The following is a 21685-nucleotide window of genomic DNA, read 5'->3' on the forward strand; positions in this document are numbered from 1 at the left end:
AGTGTTAATCATACAGTTGTCAATAAAAATGACTCATTACTTACTTCTTCTTCCTCGCGTTGTCCCAGCATTTTGCCACGGCTCATGGGAGCCTGGGGTCCGCTTGGAAACTAATCCCAAGTATTGGCGTAGGCACTAGTTTTTACGAAAGCGACTACCATCTGACCTTACAACCCAGAGGGTAAACTAGGCCTTATTGGGATTAGTCCGGTTTCCTCACGATGTTTTCCTTCACCGAAAAGCGACTGGTAAATATCAAATGATATTTATTTCGAACATAATTTCCGAAAAATTCATTGGTACGAGCCGGGGTTTGAACCCGCGACCTCCGGATTGAAAGTCGCACGCTCTTACCGCTAGGCTACCAGCGCTTGACTCATTACTTACTATTACACAAAATGTTATCATTAATCGGCACAATACTTCCTATTTGAAAACAGCCGCATGTGATTTGCATTTAAAATTGCTCAAAATACTCGGTTAGTAAAACTACAAGCCAGCGCAGATTTGAATTCCAGCGTAGGCAACTAGTGGGGCTTTCAATTCTCATAACAATTTTAGCGAGCGTCGAGCTACATGTCCCACACAACGACTGTAGATTTTACAGCGACGAGAAAAGTTTAGAGGGAAAAGCACCTAAAAATAGAGGCTACAACTATAAATTTGGTTTAAAAAACCATGTAACTGTAGTTCAACTTTAATTAAATCCAGTTGTATTATAACAATGAAACCGAATACGTTGCTGGAGGGCCGCATAAGCAATTCCCAGCCTGGCAACCAACATAATTCTTATCTACATGCCTCGTGGAGTACCTCTTATTTTATCGTGAATTGCAATAAAATATCAGATAAGAAGTAATAAAAGGTTACGTGAAAAACGTGTGACGTCACTAAAATTATTCAGAAATCATGACTTATAAAATGATAAATTGCATTGCGTCATGTATGTATTGTCTACCTATAGTTGGTCAAACCAATTTGTCAGTCAGTAGGTACGAACCAGGAAAACTATACTCATCCTTTTCTTTTGGTGGCTAGTACTAGTGTAAGACAAATATAGTATGATTCTCTCTGTCTATGATTGAAATGAGACAATCCTTTGACAAACTATATTACCCATATTGATAAATCTGAACGTTCATAATTTACAAAATTCAATCAACAAGAAAGCGTGACATGCCCCAGATGAAACCTGCGGGCTCAGCACGGTTCCATTTTTATCGACTATCACTATGCGCGTCCCTTTCGCACTTACATACTTGTTAGAACGTGACAGGCATGGTGACAAGGGATAAAAACGCGACCGTGCTAAGCCGCCTGGACAGAAACTTATCGAATTCACAGGTTTAAAATAGTAATTATTGCGCTATTAATTCTAAAAATTTTCTATGCAAACATATTCAAATATATTCCTTTGCTTTGCAGAGTGATGTTTCGCACTCGGCGCATCGTTATTCGGAAAAATGTGTGCAAACAGATATGATCTACAAATGTCAGCAAATCATGGAGTACGGATATGATGGTCGATCGTCTACGTGACAGCGCGATAAAACGGTATCCGTCACTTTCAATCGCGCTCTGTTAAAAAGTGACGGATATTTTGTCAAGTGGATAAAGCCACCCATAACCCATAATAGGCCTGCTGGTTTAGGTTAACTTGAGATTGGTCTTTTATATTATGCAGTATGAATGACTTCAATCTCCTTAGAATTCAACGTCAAGTTGTCGCCAATAAAGTAGTGGTGTAGTTTGCTGGTATCACATTTTAACCATCGGCTAGTTGATAAAAGAAGTCTTTCTAATCTAAGGTTGTCATAAATGTCGGCGGTTAGAAACGAGTTTCCTTAAATGTAACATCCGGAAGCTCTAGCCACAATATCTAAAGTTATTAGGTGTTCCATAACAAAACTTGCAAAACAAAAGCAATTGAACTCTTATGGAATCACTATTGTCTGTGCATCCGTCTATCAAAGCCGTTTATGGATGATGTTTTGGTTTTATCGGCTAGTTTAACCAAAATCCATCTTAATTTCTTGCTTTGCTGGCGTGTTCTATGATTTGAAGTTCTAGCTTCGTAATCAAAAAGCGTTTAGCAAAATGTTTGGCAGCCCTAGTCAAGAAGTCTAGATACAGTGAACCCCGACAGAGCAGCGATCAATCTGGGCTTTAATAGAGGCGGCTGACCCAGCCGGCGCCGCGGCGCGCCGCCGCCGCCGGCCGACGCACCCGGCCCGGCGACACCACTCAGCACTTTACCCACTGTCTCCCGCAATCTGTGTTGCCATGTATACATTTTAGGCCACCAATACAGATTTCGATTTATCTGTATCATAGAAAAACTAACTGTATAGTACTTACATGCACATTGACATGTTGTTCAAAACCCCTAGTGTACTTAAATTTCATTTGATAGCGTGACGGACGTACGTGTTTACGTTAAGCCTCATTTTATACGGGATTTTGAACAGCGCGCCAAGCGGAACGTTTTGGAAACTCAAAATCCCATACAAAACAGGTACAGCTGTCGAAACCGATCCACGCTCTATTCTGACGATTGCGTAAGTAGTAAGTACGAACGTACGCAGTTTTCAGAGGAATCACAGGCGTCAGTCTAATCTAATCATATGAGATATGACAGTAAATATACATGTATAGGTCCGAAGAGCTGTAGAGCATACTTTTTTTGTATGCTGATTGGTCTACTGTGACTTTTAGGTGCTCATTTAATAACAATAACCGATATTAATCATAAGCGCTATTAATGGAGCAATCCATGCTAATGCCATGTTTCAGAGTTTGGCAACATTTGCCCGCTACCTAACTACATAAGCCAACATAGATTCTAACCAACCGATCTTAATAATTACTCGTAAAAATAAACACGAAATTCATTTCATCTAAAGGTTTGGGGTTAATATAGGATTACGTGGTATTTGCGGAAAGTAATAACTCCAGTCCATAAAGGCTCATCGGAGCGTTGAAATTAATTTTATTTAACGGCTCCAGCAAAATTGTTTCTCTTAATATCGAATTTTACGCTCTTTTTATCTAATTTGCTGCTTATGTGCTTTATCATATGGTTATATTTATCACACCCACTTTATAGCGCTGGGAAAGCTTAATATAAAATCATTTTGAATAATGTTCAGCGAGTCGCCCCATCTGCGACTACATCTTCCGATTCACTGCATGCGCTATCTTTCGCCTCAGTGCTTCTGCTGAAAGTCGAAAAGTGCGTCGGCTTAACGGATGCATTTGTGAGGCGGAACTGAAATTGCGGTTAGGTATGCGCGTACGTGCCGCCGGTGCATCCTCGTGAAGTTGGGTGAGAGGCTGCGCGAGCGCATCGGAACTGTGACAGCGTGGTTGCGGTAGGTCAGACGGCGGGCGGCGTCCGGCGCTGCACCTCGGCTCCCACTAAATATAGCCTGCGCGAAGTGAACGAACGCGGCGCGCCACTCGCGCGCACCGTCGCAGCTTGCACACTATTTCAATTTGCATTCAAGCTACAATCTAACGCCTACACTACATGATGCGTACAATACAATTTCTCCTCTCTATTATCGCCACCCACTCCACCCTGGAATTTCCTGAGACAGAAAATCCATTTCGCATGAACATTATCAATCGATATTGTTTGATTTTCTTTATGAAGTATCTTGTTTGTCTTGTCTTGATGTAATTTAACTTGAAGTTTTACGGTCTTTAACGTTCAATGGCATAAACACTCAATAGTAATTGGAGTTGAAGAACTGGTTTCCTAATAACTTTGCTCACATATAAATCTAACTAACGAGACAAACTTCCAATGTTCAACCGCTGCACAAAGCCTTTGACACTCGAGAAGCATAGGTACTCATGTATGTACGTTTACTTCAGAAGCGGTTTGCACTTGCCTAAGTTGACAACTCAAGTTTACTCGTGAACTTGTGTGGAAGCAACGTCGACGTCGAGCCAAGTCTCTAGTCGTTACCCGGCGGTTAGTGCGAGACGGGCCGGGGCCGCCTGCTCCAATCATATCTCGAGTACAGTAATTTGGGAGAAACGGGATTGCAATGGAAGGTTTGTATTCCAGTTGAATTTGCATGGTAAATTGATTTCCCGTCACATCACTTGTATTACAAATAGGCGAAAAATAGAGAAGAATGGGATGTGCATGTTGGATGTCAAGTAAAAGCGGTAAGCGACCTGATGGTACTGGCTCGGAGAATAGCCATTTATTTGCTTATCGGACATTATAATGCGCTAGCCGCGATAACGGCACAATAAGTGTAAACCGGCCGCAAGATACCACACATGTTTACACTCAGATACGGTTATCTCGCCATGTCAATACTCTTTTGTACCTCAGATACGGGAGCCTATTTGCCCTTAATGCGTTGTACGCATTCCTCGATGTTGAATAACCCGCTGACAATGGACTGACCCATTAGCCGAACATAGGTGGAGCATATTTAAACTTGGTTATCAACGAGATATATTTGGCCGACACATAAATAGCTAATGTTTTAAAATTCACTTCTGTTTTATCATACTTACATAACAATTAAGCGTTATCTGTGTTTTGTCGTTCAGATAAGAAATTCATCGTATTAGCAAACAATAAAACTGAATAGGTATTTGATCTTTGCCCCTAATTGTAACTATTTAATTGCTTAGCGGGAAGACATTCCGAGTTGATACTTAACCCTATTGCAGCTTTAAATATGAATCACCAGGTTTTGCTGGAAATTTCGTTTTCGTAGAGCTCTTTAATCATACATACCTACTTCCATACAAATTTCCACTACGCATTTTTGCCGCTGTTCGGTATTAAAACCTTCTGCGGTTTAGTTTATTGATTTTCTACATTTAAACAATGACATATTAAAATAATTAGATTTTTCGATTTAGATCTGTACCAAAATCACGTATTTTATATATAAATAATAAAGAACCAGTGAGAAATATGTGTTTAATTTAATATACATATACATAAATGCATAACCACTTCATTTTTGGTCCTTCGAGCCGGATGGATTTAGAAATGAATTTAGGGATAAAAAAATCTAATGTTATAATTTCTCTACATGCCACAGTTCATCCAAATTAGCTCATACATTTTGCGTGAAATAGTAGGTAACAAACAAATTTTCACGTTTATAATATTAACTAGTAGTAGCGGATGTCCTCAACTTCCTCTGATGAGCAAAAACCAGATATCTAATAATCCGACAGTGTCAGTGGGTAGCGGGTAGCTGTCCAACATTATCGCACACTAAAGTCCCGTCACTGGGAGTTCCTTACTCCAGTAATTGAACAATATATGGTGGTCGGGTTGCTGAAAGGATTATACCACAGGACGCGCCAGCGGCTGGCAGCTTCATTACGACGTGTAGTCAAAGTTCGCCGCTGCCCATTTAATTAAGGATGTGAATATTGCTACTGAAAATTGTGCTCGTGTTAAATTGTTGCGTCATGTCAGTTTTAGAGATGCCTCGGATGAATACGAGTATGCTCATTATTTATTAATTTAAAATTTAAGTCAGGCAACAAGGCCCATATTACAAATACCTTACAGACTAACATACATATATACTTTATAAACTTAAAACTAAACACTATTTATGCGACAAAACGTCGTGGCTCCGTTGAATCGGCTTACTACTATACTTATGCTTTTTTTATGTAAGTATTTAAATATAATCCGATAGAGTTTTTAAGTACAAGTTTGGCCTGGCCAGCCACATAAGAGCTCATAAAAGGAAAAACCCTTGATTGCTGAGGTCGCCGTCATATAGTTCGATATTGAAACTAGCATTCAGCAGCGCTATTTGATGTTTTATCTCATGTAGGCAAAAGATGTTGACTTATGTCTTACAAAATTTCAAATGCAACATTTGATCCCATCGCCCGTTTTCTCTAAAGTGTCCTTATAATAAAATCGTAAAGTCACGAACTGTAATTAAAAAACCGGTCAAGTGCGAGTCGGACTCGCGTTCCTAGGGTTCCGTACATTAAGTCCGACTCACGCTTGACTGCACATTTCTAATAGGTTTTCCTGTATTTTTTATTTTCTTAAATAACTTCTAACCTATATATTTTAAAATTATAAAAAAAATATATTTGAAATTCTCAAAATGAGCTCTTTCATTTGACATATAACACGACATAGTTTGAAAAACTTTATTTTTTAATTTTCTCATTTACCCCCCAAAAGTGGCTCCCATGTTTAAAATTCATTTATTTACGTTACATGTTCGTCTTTGGGTCACTAATTTACATATGTGTACCAAATTTCAACTTAATTGGTCCAGTAGTTTCTGATAAAATAGGCTGTGACAGACGGACAGACAGACAGACAGAAGCACGAGTGATCCTATAAGGGTTCCGTTTTTTCCTTTGGTACGGTACCCTAAAAAGGCTTATTAATAATAATTAAGAAATAGTTCGTTCTCATTTTTAACAGCTGGGGCGTTTAAAAAGTATTCAAGTCTAACTATATTTTATGAACTTTATATATGTAATTCATATCGTTTATGAAGTTATTATATATAATATACTTATGTATAGGTACCCCAATGCATTACACCTTTCCATGAATCGACTATCGCGACGCGTACCTAACTTCTATTGTTTTGTTAAATATATTGATAGGTACCTATTTTCTTAAAAGTATGCCAAGGTAAGCTTGTTTTTAATTACGTTATTCAAAAACATCACCTTTTTTCCTATTACACTCTTCGTTTTAATTCTTTATCTATTGAAAACAAGAGAATACCTAATGTTTACCGCGTATACATATGGATACCTATGTACATATTTTTCCTTCATTTGGCATGACCTACAGCCAATATGGTTTGCCGAATTTTAATGTGTTAGGTATTTAAATTCGTTTCTGCCGAGAGAGTAAGTATTATATATAGGTACCTACTCGTAAATAATATTTATGTTACTAGGCGGGATTTTAAATTATCAATTATCAAGTTAACTTGTTAGCAAATTCAAATTATTTTAGTGATTTAGTCCCGGTAGAAAAAGGCCTCGAATGTGCAGTGCCGCTGAAACTTTATCTTTTATCAGAGCGACCTTCGTAAGAGCAGATTGATAAGAGATAACAGTTCTGTTACCGTGCTCCTGATTCATTTAATATTTAGTGTAGCAATATTTCTGCTACCTGCATGTACCTACCTAAGAAAAATATCTTAATCAAAGCAACTAGCAGGAAACTTATTTTTTTTAATAACACTTGCACTGCTATCAAAATCGTTGCAGTCTTATCTTGGTCTAACTCTATTTAAGTTTGAAATCTTGATTAGGGCCTGGATTTAATTTGTCTTGTGTCCTAATCGATTGAACTCTCCGGCCAATTTGAACGTGCAATGACATCGGAATGACATCTTACTGATGATGATGTCATTCGGTTATCGTGCATTTCCCTCATATTTGTCCGTACATGTATTGGCGCAGGCGAGACGCATGATGAATAAATAAGAAACAACACCATTGAGATATCATTCTGATGTCAGTGTCAGTACGTTCGAATTGGCATGTTTGTTGAATTTAATTCCGCTGAACTTCTCGGTCACTCGCATTTGGTTCACGCTCGCAGAAGCGAGAGCACATAAACCAATACGATTCCAATCTAATACCGGTATACGTCTTATTTTTCAGGCTTAATACGAGTATCATATAGGAATTAAAAAATGTATAATAGGGTTGTAACTGCTGCAAGTCTATTACCTACTGTTACAATTCATGACACACAAAGCTTATGTTATGTGTGACGGCAGCTTTCGAAGTTCATTTGAATAGAATACTTGACAGCTGCTGAGGTTGGTATAGGTAACGTTTTTAAATCTAGGCAAATTAGCCTCTTTTTGACTGTAAATTGATGTTGAGTTGGCAGTGATACCACTAAATACCTGTGTACCTACCTAGGTATTTATGTTATTATGCTGATTAAGTTATTGGACTTTATACTAGGTTCATTATAATAAGATAATAAGCTATAGGGGCCAGTTGGGCGGAGCAAAACATGTATTTTGCGAGTGCGAGTGCAACGCGACGGGAAGTCAGCTGGCGGCGCGGCGGCTAACGATCGCTGTGGATGAAGTACGACCGCCCGTCACTGACCCAACTGATTGCATATCCTTTACCCGCTGGTAGGCAGCCGACAAACCAATCCTGTGCCATGTCAATAATATCCACAAATTCTCGATACCCACTGAATCAAGTCATAACATGGAACAATCCACAAACAGACAAGCGAGCCGTTCCATAGCTCATCCTCACAGTAAGCCGACACTGTTTATCAACACGGCCGCTACCGCGCGCTCGACACTTGAAAAATGGTCGCAATTTCTAAGCGAAATCGTCGACCCATGCCAGCAACTGGTGATCTGCGAAATGCGTACATGCGATCGAGGGCCGAGTTTCGCGAGCGACTCGAAATAGACACACATAAGTGGTGTAGCGCGTGCATGCAGTGATCGATCGCACTCACCGTGCGCTCGCGATGTACCGCGGCGGTCAGCTGAGCCGTCGGCTCCGGCGCGCGAGACACTGGCACCACAATCGCTGGCTCCTGGCGGGCACTCGGCCCTACCGCAAGCACTGGACAGCTGCACACGCGGCTAGGAAGCTCCGGCTTCGGATCACGGAGGGCACTCACACACGGAACGCGAACGACTGAATGAGTCAAGCGTAGGCGACGTGCATCGCGTCTCTCGCGTGTTAGCGGCGAGAGTGTCGGCGAGCGACTGAGAGTCGCGCGGGGGGCGCCGGCGGCACCCGCGCCGCCCCTCGCCGCCCACTTCCTCCGATGAATGACAATAATGGAAGACGTTCAACTCGCCCGCAAACCGAATATGAATCATTGCATTAGGGTGCAGCCCCGCCCGAGTCCAGCCCGCGAAACTCCAGCTCGCGCCTTGCTGCGATAAATATTCATGAAGTGCTTAGGCACGGTCCTCTTACGTCTCCGGTGAACAATGATGGACCTGAGAAACGCCGACCACATCTTTACGAGGTCACCGCTGCAGTTTTGCCAAAGATTGATTAATGAAAGCGGCAGAAGCAAGCGCTTATGTGAAGTAGGTAGTTACTGCAGTGTAGATAGAGCTGGCAATTAGCAGATTCACATGGCGGAGGCTGCGGTCGGAGCTCCGCGACACTCTGCGACGCTACTAATCTTATCAGCACTAATCTAATCCAACACGACGCCCTCTAGTGTTTTCTTCCAATTGTGTCCACTAAAGGTAAATTAGAGGTTTTCTACTGGGAGTTTGCAGCACAATGAACTTTGATGCTTTTAGAAAACCTCATTAAATTGCCTTAAGCTTGTGCAATTTTATTAAAGGAACGAAGTTAGACTCACATGAGAAAGCTATTGTTGCAATTTTATTTTAGGGCTTAAGAGACTGATCCAGCGCGGGTTTCTCGGTACAAGATCTCTTATGTATGCGAAGGACTCTACAAGCTTTTATCTCGGCCGCTTCTATGTCCCATTGGCGATATTAAGTTGCGGCAAATATTGCGCAGTACGAGGGCTGGCCTCCGTCGCGGTGCGATCTTTTATTTTATTTAGCTGGGTCCTTAAAGTTCATCTCGTCTAGACCGGTTCGCCCACGCCCACGCCCCGCACAGATTTCTGCATCTTGCAGCCGACCTGCCATACAAGTTACTTTATTCCCCTTTTTATCCTTTTGCAGTACGCCGAGATATTGGCCTCTCCATCGCGTTAATAGCGAAACGATTCAACCGCAAAAAGAACAAAATATCTTTCTAAAATAATTCCCTTTCAGACCGGTTTCGCTGCCCCTTAATTGATATTGATCTAGTGCCGACTCCGTCATGCTAGTTCTCGTTGACAACACAATTCAAACCATTTTCAGAAGCAATGTGGGTGAACGCAGTGGAGCCATTTGGTGTCTAGTCATAATAATATCAGCTACTAAATGACGTCATTACACCGCAGGACCATTTCCTCAATTCCATCGTTGTACCTTATTTACGCTAAATATATGTAGTTCTGTGATGTCATTTGCAATAATGTTTGACGTTTTAGATGATAGTAAAACACGTCGTAAAACAACTTTATAATGCATATAACGGCAGCTTGTTCCGGCTACTAAAATATAACAAATTGGTATCCGGAAAATTTACACCTACTACCAACATAAGAGTTAAGTAGTACCCGAGTATTAAATAAAAATGAACACTCGTTATTGACATCGGTTTTCAAATGGTCGTTTAACAGTATGGAAAATGTTTCTTAGTTCAGCGGCAAATTCTATGCGGAGCGGACAAACTCAGAGGCAGAAGCTACTTAGTACCCGATAAAATTAAGCCATTACGTCCATATTAGGTATTTACTAGTTACCAAAGAGAATAGATAGTATAGAGGGGTCCTGTCATAGTAAATTTTGTAGTCACAGTAAATTTACTGCCATCTATCGACACACGACTAAAACTCAAAATGAAAACGTCTAAAACTATCGAAAAAATTTATATAATGGATAAATGATTTTATTATTTTTATATCATTTTGACCCATGTTCATTCACTGATACCTATGTGTTAAAATTGTTAAATATGAAACGGTGTGGTCAACGCCATCTAGCCGACCATAGGCCATTGTGTGTGCGCCATCTATCCGAGAATGACTTTTTCTTGATTTCCGAGGCACGTTTTTTTCTTAGACTTTATTCATCTTACTAGTTACCAATCCCTTTGCGGTTTCACGGCCAGCTACCTGCCTTTGAACCTTGTTATCACTGAAAATAGAATAACAGGAAAAACGTTAACCTTTTCCTTTAGCGGTCAAACACCTTCTTAACATGGGTAACTGGTGAATAAAAACGGTGTTACAGAAATCAATAGTAAAGCTTTTAATTTACTTTATTATTGAATAAAAAAGTAAAATCACACAGTAAACACGCAAATGTATGTTTACCAAATAAACAACTATAACAGTAAATGCGAGAAAACTATGGTAGGTACCAGATCATTTAATCAGACTTAGTGCTTGCCGGCCACATTCCTAGTTATTTGACAGATTAAATAAATATTACAAATACTAGTAAATTGTAGACTCACAAGATTTAACTTTTGCTACACAATTTCCTGTCATTGCTATTTGCAAGTACAATAGATCCCCAACCAACCACTTCGCAAATTACATGTACCTATATGCACCTAAGGTCCAAAAAGAGAAGTCCACATGTTTTGCTTTTTTTTTACATTTATCAGTACAAAACTGGTCGGCGATAATGCCGGAGCAACATTTATAGAACCTGAGGCTAATTCAAACTTTCAAATTGTTGTCAATTTCATATCATTTTGACATCAAGCACTCGCTCGTGCATCTTGTTCATACCTACTTATATTTAGTGCAAGCGACAACAGAAACAAAAATCAGTAGGTAACAATTTTTAAAAGCCAGAATGCAGCTCCAATAAGATCTGAGTCTGATTATGAAATAGTGCAAGTTCGCAACACTACGCGGCACCCTGCAGGTACAGTAAAGCGACAAAGTAGGTAGCTCATTTTAATCCGCAAAAGAATGACGCTTGCTTTGTAAGTCCGGAACGAAAGGGGGTTAAACGGTTTTATGTATTTCATGCTCGTGAGACGCTTACGTGCGCCAGACTTGAACGTGGGAGAATAAATCACGATTATATTAATCATTGTTTATTAAAATATTAGTTCATACATTGTTGCAAAAGTAAATGTAGGTTTTAGGTACATGTAGTGCATAATTATATTCTATCGTATTTTCACGGAAACGTACCTACGAACGTGTCTTGCTATTTCAGTCAGTCTCGGCGCAAAAAGTACTGAGGTTGACTAATACGTCCGTTTCAGAAAAAGTACGATAGAAAACAATTTTATTATGCACTACAACTGTAGATCTGTAGCATTAGTGGTGAAATGTGGAGTTATTTAACTAGTTTCGTATTTATTTTTCACGGGGTAGGTATTTTTCAGCCCATAGCCGAATTTTGCGAGGTATATAAAATATATAGGTCATACTGAACAACATTTATTTACTATGGGCTATTTATTACTATAGTATAGTAAAAATTGTCTCAGATATTTTTTTTCGGGCTCGGGCCCTAATTTGTTAAACAAAAGCCTTTGTTTCTTTTAAGAGCGGTCTTCAGCACGTGCCAAAGCAACCAAGTCGTTTAAAAAGCAACTATATCGTGATAGTATTAAGGTTCAAATTTATGTGACAACACATTCAGAGAACAATCAGGGTAGTATTTTCTTTGGAGGTAATAAAACGTGTTATCTCCGAATGGGCTGTTTCATGAATTTGAACCATATAAATGTAATGGTAAATTTGCTTTTTAAACAGGCTTGTTCCCGTTGCTTGTGTCGGGGCAATTAGCTGTAAGCAGTGTAACCACTGCATAAAGGAAACAATACCTTTTGTTTATTAGATTAGGGCCCGAGCCCGAAAAAAACATCTGAGATAATTCATACTATAAAAGCTGCTCAGTTTGACCTTGTATATTCAACTCGCAGAATATGGCTATAGGATGAAAAACACACTATACAATTTGTTAAAGTATGTATAAAGTATGCAGAATATACGTGATTTATGTTACAAGCATTTATTGTCCTAGATATTAGCTACTAAGTATCCATGCTTTATTTCCAATCTCTGTATGCTGTTACGTTTTATAACATAAAAGTTACCTTCATTTTAATATTATTCGGAATATAGTCGCATTGTAGGTTTAGATAATTTCTTATTATTTTTATCAAATTGCTCTACATTTCATAGAAAACACACGGCCAATACAAATAAAAAAAAAGTAATTTTACGTACAAAACCAGTTATCTCAAATGGGATAGGAGAATCCCAACATTCCAGCGCCCATTTCGGAGACAGTCCCAATCAGTTTTTCGGAACTTAAGTACGACAATTTATCACTCAGGTTACGGCGTAAAATATCGTAACCTGCGCGCTCTGCGTAATTTTGTTTGTAAAAACGTTCACCCGTGCCGTTCTGACTTCATGCAAAAATCATGCAGGGTATTTGTGGAAGCATTATATTTAAAAGCAAACCACATGTAGACTGGATTTTGATTGAAAACCCTTCTGCAAAAGGGTTAAGTAACACATATACTGACAACATTCCGATACCTAATAAATTAATACCAGTACGAGAACACCTGTGTGGTAACCGAGAACTAGGTACCTAATGTACTCTATCTAATACCTAGTTGATGAACTTTAATAAGGACCGTACAGTCACCTGCAATAATATATTACACAACGAAGGCCGCAAAAATATCTGACACGAACTTATTTGTAGAGCCATAAGAGCGTCATATATTTTTGCGGCCTTCAAAGAGTAATATATCTTTGCAGGTGGTCACCTAGGTAGGTTGTAGTTCAGAAAGATTACAGTAATATATGTATAGTCTCTGGTGTCAAATTATTAGATGAAAAGCCATCAAGTCTGGTTACCTCTACCTCTAGCTGTTATCATAGTGTTTTATATAATAAAAATATAAAATACTCTTGTTCACACTGGTAAAAAAAGCATTGGTCAAACACCTACATAGTAAATACTGTAAATAGTAATGACATAGGTAGGTAGGTATATAAGGAGACTGTTATTATTTTCGCCCCTGATCCGTTGCATTAGGTGGCCTCATTTATCTTGCCTAAGCCAGAACCATGCCGTTGACATATCGTTCATTTCTCAACTTTAACTCGCAGGTTTATCCAATAATAAATCTAACGGAAACTTTTAAATGTTCCGCATTCAAGACGGTGTACAAAAATTTGCTTATTACCGGTTTATGGGCCTAAATACAATAAATTATGTAGGTATGAAAAATTATAAGTTGATTTTTTTTTTACCCCCTGGAACGGATTTCAGACTTAAACATCTTAATATTATAATACTGCATCAGTTGAGTTTCAGTGCATTTTATTCACATCAATATACCTAGGTACATATGTACTTAAATGTGAATATATATAACACAAGTGATGAATATTTAAAAATAAAACTAATTCTATAGTAATAGAATATTTGAGAATGATATAGGACTTATTTGTATTAAACACAAATGATGTTACACCAAATATAAAAGTTATTTCAATTACAAACAATAATAAAGAACCAGTAAGCAAAAAAAAACTATTACAAATTGTATCTACAAATATTATTCTAAATACTTTAACACAAATATTTCGATACTAACCTTTTCCATTAACCCCAAAGCGTTATTAACAATTTATAAATAGTTGGAATGATTAGTGCTCAAATTAATCTTAATTTATTCCCACTTAATAAGGATTTCCATGAATTAATTCTATAAAGTGAATCCAGTTAACTGCGAAATCAGTTTAGTCATTAATGCCACTTAAACGACGGACGAGAACTGAACTTGTATTGACCCTCATTACACGCCGCCTTCATGCTCGAGTTGAATTGGTTAAACAAGTGTATTGCAAGAATTTGGGAGACAGCAATGTTATAAAGAGCTAAATGAATACTTAAAATTTATAACAGGTACTTCTTCTTCCTCGATTCCTCATGACTGAGGGTCGCGACCACATGACGTCGTTATTTTGTGCACCAAGGCTCTCCATTCTGCACGATTTTCCGCCTTCCTAATAATAGGCGCCTGTGTAGATCCCTGGAAGGCCTTTACAGTGTCCACCCAGCGGGTTGGTGGATGTCCACTACCCCGTACGCCATCCACCATGCCTTTTCAAAGTTGTCCGGCTCCCGTCTGGCAACGTGTCCAAAGTAGTTAAGGATCCGCTGGAGGCAAATGGGTGATAAACGGCACTGGATTTTCAACTCCGTCATGATTGACGCAACAGGTACAGTCACCTGCAATAATATGTTAATCTTCGAAGGCCGCAAAAATAGCATGCTCTTATGGCTCTACTAATAAGATCTTAGATCGTGTCAGATATTTTTGCGGCCTTCGTTGTGTAACATATTATTGCAGGTGTTTGTACCTGTTGCGTCAATCATGACGGAGTTGAAAATCCAGTGCCGTTTATCACCCATTTGCCTCCAGCGGATCCTTAACTACTTTGGACACGTTGCCAGACGGGAGCCGGACAACTTTGAAAAGGCATGGTGGATGGCGGACGGGTTAGTGGACATCCACCAACCCGCTGGGTGGACACTGTAAATGCCTTCTAGGGATCTACACAGGCGCCTATTATTAGGAAGGCGGAAAATCGTGCAGAATGGAGAGGCTTGGTGCACAAAATAACGACGTCATGTGGTCGCGACCCTCAGTCATGAGGAATGGAGGAAGAAGAAGTAAAAACATATATGTACTTAAATAAGTAACATAAGTTATTGGAAATTTATACTACATATAAATACACTCAATACTAATTTTACTAGGCAATCTAGGTGTTACCGTGTTAAATGTATGAATTCGGATTCTTTAATTTGGGATGTGATTTTTATATCCGTCGGCCTATGTAGGTACCTATCGTCTTACTACAAGTACAGGAAAAAATCTGAAAACTATAAAATTGTAAAAAATTAAGTTAAATTTGTACGGAACCCTCGGTGGGCGAGTCCGATTCGCACTTATCAGGTTATTTTTTCAAGGCTTATTATTAACCGGGCAACTAAAATATTAAACAGGAACTTTCACTGGGCATATAATAATATAATTTGGCTGTGCATTAATATTTTAGCACCAATAAATTTATATTAGCCTCAAATTTAACCATCATATTATTAAAAAACTGGCAGCAAAATCAAGCCACCCAAAAAAATTATATAGAACTTGAATTGATAGGTTGGCGTCTAAAATAATAAGTTGGCAACTAATATTGTAAAGCGACCATAAAATTTGGCTGTTTATATATTTTGTACATATACAGAATACCTAAGATACCTATATACATAAGCTTTAAATACTCCATTTTTAATCATTTAAATTTAAACATATGCATACCTAGTACTTTAAATTGACAAATTTCCTAATCCACAAAACACCACAAATTTATTTACCAATAATACCCTAGGTACTATACTTGCTATACTTATAGTCGAAATTCCTAATCATGAAACACCTAATGGCCATTATACCATTAGGTCTTTAAATTTTTAATTACTAATTTCAATAGTTACCACTGTGTTCTGCCAGAGTCAAAAGATAGGTGCGACGACGAGCGAAGCGAGTAGGAGCGTGTTAGGTTGACCGTGTAGTGACCAAACAAAATATTTTAAAAGAACATCTTTAAATTAATAGATAGCCGTTTTCTTTTTAAAATGTGCTTCATAAATAGTCGCCAATATAATAATTCAGTTGCCAAAAGAAATATTTGGTACCTGCCTAAAAATAAACAAAAGCTGTGACGGCATTAAAATACAACGGCTGCTATTTAACTGATCACCAGATTTAGTAAAATTTAATACCAAAAAAATCTATTTTACCACCCTAAAATAATGAATGATCACCAAAATTATAACACCATTTTAATGTGAAATGATTACCAATTTTATTACACTTTACTATCCTTTTAAAGGAAATGACACCAAACTAATCATTATTAACCCAAAAATACTAAATGATTACCAAATTTCAAACCCCATTTTAATGTGAAATGATAACCAAATTTTTACATCTTGCTATCCTATTAAAGAAAATGACTCCAAAATAATCATTGTAAACCCAAAAATAGTAAATGACCACCAAAATTAGAACTCCATTTTAATGTAAAATTATAACCAAATTTTTAAATCTTGATATCATATTAAAGCAAATGACTCCAAAATAATCATTGTAAATCCAAAAATAGTATGTGACCACCACAATTGTAACCAAATTTTAATTAAAAATGTGCAAATATTTAATATAATTATCGTTATCCTATTAAATTAATTAATCCACTTGGTCACCTTTTTCTAGTAGCATTTTATTTCTGTTACAGTCGCAGTTCTAACCTAACCTAACCCACTTTTCTAGTAGCATTTCGTTTCTGTAAGGGTCGCAGTTCAAACCTAACCTAACCCACTTTTCTAGTAGCATTTCTTTTCTGCAAGGGTCGCAGTTCAAACCTAACCTAACCCACTTTTCTAGTAGCTTTTCGTTTCTGTATGGGTCGCAGTTCAAACCTAACCTAACCCACTTTTCTTATAGCATTTTTTTTCTGTAAGGGTCGCAGTTCAAACCTAACCTAACCCACTTTTCTAGTAGCATTTCTTTTCTGTAAGAGTCGCAGTTTAAACCTAATCTAACCCACTTTTCTCGTAGCATTTCTTTTCTGCAAGGGTCGCAGTTCAAACCTAACCTAACCCACTTTTCTAGTAGCATTTCTTTTCTGTAAGGGTCGCATTTCAAACCTAACCTATCCCACTTTTCTAGTAGCATTTCTTTTCTGTAAGGGTCGCAGTTCAAACCTAACCTAACCCATTTTTCTAGTAGCATTTCTTTTCTGTAAGAGTCGCAGTTTAAACCTAACCTAACCCACTTTTCTCGTACCATTTCTTTTCTGCAAGGGTCGCAGTTCAAACCTAACCTAACCCACTTTTCTAGTAGCATTTCTTTTCTGTAAGGGTCGCATTTCAAACCTAACCTATCCCACTTTTCTAGTAGCATTTTTTTTCTGTAAGGGTCGCAGTTCAAACCTAACCTAACCCATTTTTCTAGTAGCATTTGGTTTCTGTAAGGGTCGCAGTTCAAACCTAACCTAACCCACTTTTCTGATAGCAGTTTGGTTCTGTATGGGGCGCAGTTCAAACCTAACCTAACCCACTTTTCTAGTAGCATTTCGTTTCTAGAAGAATGATTATTTTGGAGTCATTTGCTTTAATAGAATAGCCAACCTAACCCACTTTTCTAGTAGCATTTCGTTTCTGTATGGGTCGCAGTTCAAACCTAACCTAACCCACTTTACTAGTAGCATTTCGTATCTGTATGGGTAGCAGTTGAAACTTAACCTAGCCCACTTTTTTAGTAGCATTTCGGTTCTGTGAGGATCGTAGTTCTAACCTAACCTAACCCACTTTTATAGTAGCATTTCGTTTCTGTAAAGGTCGCAGTTCAAACCTAACCTGACCTACTTTTCTAGTACCATTTCGTTTCTGTAAGGGTCGCAGTGCTAACCTAACCCACTTAACTGATAGCAGTTTGACTTACTTTTCTAGTAGCATAACGAAATGCTACTAGAAAAGTAGATTAGGTAAGGTAGGTATGCGGTGCGGGGTACGGGGGGTTGAGCGGGAGGGGCTAGTAATTATGGCATCAGTTTATTTGGTAATATGTATACATTTTTTGGTAATCATAGTGGTTTATTTAGGTGAAAATATCGCATTAATTTGGTCTTCAAGATTTGGTGATCATTAATGATTTTTGGTGATCATTCAATATATTTGGTATTTGAATACAATTTGAAGTGCAGTCGTAATTAAAATGGTGGTACTTTTGTATTTTTAGGTCTTATTTTTTTGGTGTTCAGTAATTTTTTTTGGTAAGCATGATTTTTTTATTTAGGGTACCAAAGTATTTTTTGGTGGTCATTATATTTGTAGCCAAATACAACTCATATTGATATATTTTAAGGGTCCGTTTTTGTTGCCAAACTATTAATTTTAGTACCCATTTCTATTATTTTAAACTACCCAAATTCGATTAATTAGTTGACCGGTTAAATACGTGCCTTTTTTCAAATAGGTATTGTTCTATGTTTATTTAATTTGGTATTAACTAATCACATGCGAATAGTGCATAGAGTAGGTATTAGTTTAATTGAGAATATGAGACTGCGTATAATATTAAAAGTCAAATGATTAGAAGAGATAATCTTCTAAATTTCCTGGGCGCGATAACAAAGCCGCGAAATTGGATTTCATGATAGCATCTGGAGTTGGTAGTGACACGGTCGACGGTCGGCCCGACGTCTAGCTTTCGACCTCGGGCTTTTTCCATGTTTTGCTTTTAACGTACCTACATTACGATGGTTTAATATACTTTATTTACAATAAAGACAAATTATGAATAACAGATAGAAATGTAACAATTAAACAAGCCTAAGAATAACTAAAACTAAATGAATTAACTAAATAGGTAGGTAAACAATATTACCCCCCACTCTGATTAGGTATCCCAAGGACCAAAGGTGCCAAAAATATTTGAAAACAAACATTTTTTTAAAGAAATAGGTATTTCAAGTTTAATGGCGCTGCTTCATGTTTTAATTGGCTTTAAAACGTTAAACTATTTATTTTTTATTTTGTGTGAAACGGGTTAAGTTAATAAATAATGACATAAGTAATTTATTGTTCATTCATATGCAGTGTGAATGTCAATATTTATGAATTCCTTTATTAGGTAGTTAATTAGCATTATAAATATAATGACATACTTACAAACGATAACGACTTATGACTTCTACCCTGGTATATGTAGGTAACGAAAATGTGGTGAGAGTGTGAAGAACTAACGGGTAGCAGTAATGCGACCCCGACGAAAATTATAGCCACGGCCCCTTGTAAGTAAAAACTGGTGGACCATTAACCTTTTCGACGCGAATGACGGCTATATCCGCACCGTAGGTCCAACGCCAAAGACGGATCAATCCGTCACCGACCATAGAGCAACATAGACCTATTATAAAGTGACAATCATGAGAAACCAGTATACTCAATTAATAATAAATGTTAGTTAACTTCATTGTTTTCCTTTCAATTAGTAAAATCCGGTTGTGATTTGCCTATCGTACTTTCAATCATAATGACATGTTTTGTCGTAAATGACGTAAAGCACGAGTTTGTACACAACGTCGCGTGACGTTTCAGCTTGTGACGTCACGAATAATTAATAGTGGACACGAAAGGGCTCCGGCCAACCAATTCAATGACGTACTTATACCTTATACCTATGTAGGATTGCCCTTCCCTTTAAACTTTTAACTATAATTTTTTCTCGACAATGTGGGTACACTTTATGTTATCGTAACAAAATAAACTTAAAAACCGACAAGTTTCAAAAACTGCATTAGGTAGGTCAACTGATGACTTTTCGATGTCTGAATGGCATTCGTTAATTTAATACGAGAGTAGAAACTACTTTCAGTTCTACCTATAAAGGAAATTAATTATGATGATAATGTGTTTTTATTTTATCAAAATCATCGTTTTTTCTGACACCTATACCTACTGATAGAAGATGTTTTGTTTTGCATTTATCACATAGTGAGCTTTTGTGATAAATTCGAGTAATTTGACTCCTTGATTTTTGCAATATTTTTACACAACACTGTAAGAAGGTAATACATTTTTCATAATATTATCTCCTCGTGCGATTTCTCAGAAACTATCCACGGCATCGGCCATTTAGATGATAACCGCAGATAACGAATAATGACTTTAATTTATCATTATCATTGGGTTCGTCGACTTTGGTATTTAATTTCTTGCTATATTTTTTAACTTATGGCAAATCTCGATAATCACGTAGTTTAAAAACTATTTGTTTACTTCGTCCTGTTAAATGTTGCAAAGTACCCTTACTAATTAATAACAATGCACATTAAATGAAAAACGAACAAAATTTCTGAATAAACTATCCTATAATTATTTCTAAAACCAAAAATAGCCATTTTACAAAATATAGAGTCAAAAACGTTTCCCTTTTTATATATATATTTATTCTCGAATGAAAGATAAAACGATATTATTACATTTAAAAAAATTACGCACTGGCAGTTAAGAGCAAATTTAGAATTGTTTGGAAATTTCGGTTAATAACTTACGCCTGGTTACTATTTATGGTTAAGTATATCAAACATACACACATTATTCATTTTACTTTGTAACTTTAATTGCCTCTTGACTGTGCTACATTCATATGGATAATATAATTATTATCTACAATGTATCATGTGCCTACACGGTAAAGCTTGAAGGAGTTTGTCCCTTGCAGCCTCTATCAACACATACGCACCGCAAAATATTTTAATTGCATTGCAAAAGCACCATTATTCGATACGATCTATTTTAAGAATCCTCATACAAGGCCTACGTTGAACATTTTACCTCCTTTTCCTTCACTATTAAAGAATGAAGAACAGAAAGATAAACATTAAAGATCACTCTGGATTCTTTGATGCTATTGTTGTTTTGGACATGTGTGTTCACACCAGCGTGTGATTTGATGTGATACGCGATAATTGTTATTTTAAACGGCACGTCAACTGTCTTCGTTTTTATGTGAGACTGGATGGGCTGAGGAAGAACTTAGTGCTTCTTTCTCGGATTAAAAATAACATTTTAACTGGTGTTGCTGGTATTTAATAAATACACAGGTTACACCTGTACGTCTGCTATCAGTTTTGACATTGACATATATACTCTCACGTTTACGTAACTTACTTTCTATGCATCTCGCTCGTACTCGCATATTAGTGCAAGCGAGATGTACAGAAAGTACACGTAGACGTGAGCGTTAAGTATGTCAATGTAAAAACTGGTGGTAGACGTACTGTAGATATGTATATAAAAAGTCTGTTCCCATGTTATCTTTTCTAATATATATGCGATCATGCATAGAAGATTGTAACCAAATATTACTAAGCTAATTACAACTATTAAAAATAATAATAAGTAAAGCCGCTGATGCATACCTGTCACATAATTATAAAAGGAACTACAACTAAACAACCGCATTGTCACGGAATATACTAGACTTTAAT

The 21685-nt window shown here is 37.4% G+C and overlaps 1 protein-coding gene across 5 annotated transcripts in view; it reads right to left on the reverse strand.

Moving 5' to 3' along the window:
- Positions 1-21685, reverse strand: part of LOC134796034 (protein alan shepard) — a 216517-nt gene that overhangs the window by 138991 nt on the left and 55841 nt on the right. Inside the window, exon 1 of one of the 5 annotated variants that reach the window (XM_063767957.1) lies at positions 8486-8824. The exons of the other annotated variants lie outside the window; for them this stretch is intronic. The gene's annotated coding sequence lies outside the window, so the exon portion shown is untranslated. Of the gene's footprint in view, positions 1-8485; positions 8825-21685 lie in introns of those variants that run through there. 5 annotated transcript variants of the gene reach the window in all.

Source organism: Cydia splendana, chromosome 13 (genome assembly GCF_910591565.1).
Source record: "Cydia splendana chromosome 13, ilCydSple1.2, whole genome shotgun sequence".
Classification (NCBI taxonomy): Eukaryota; Metazoa; Arthropoda; class Insecta; order Lepidoptera; family Tortricidae; genus Cydia; species Cydia splendana.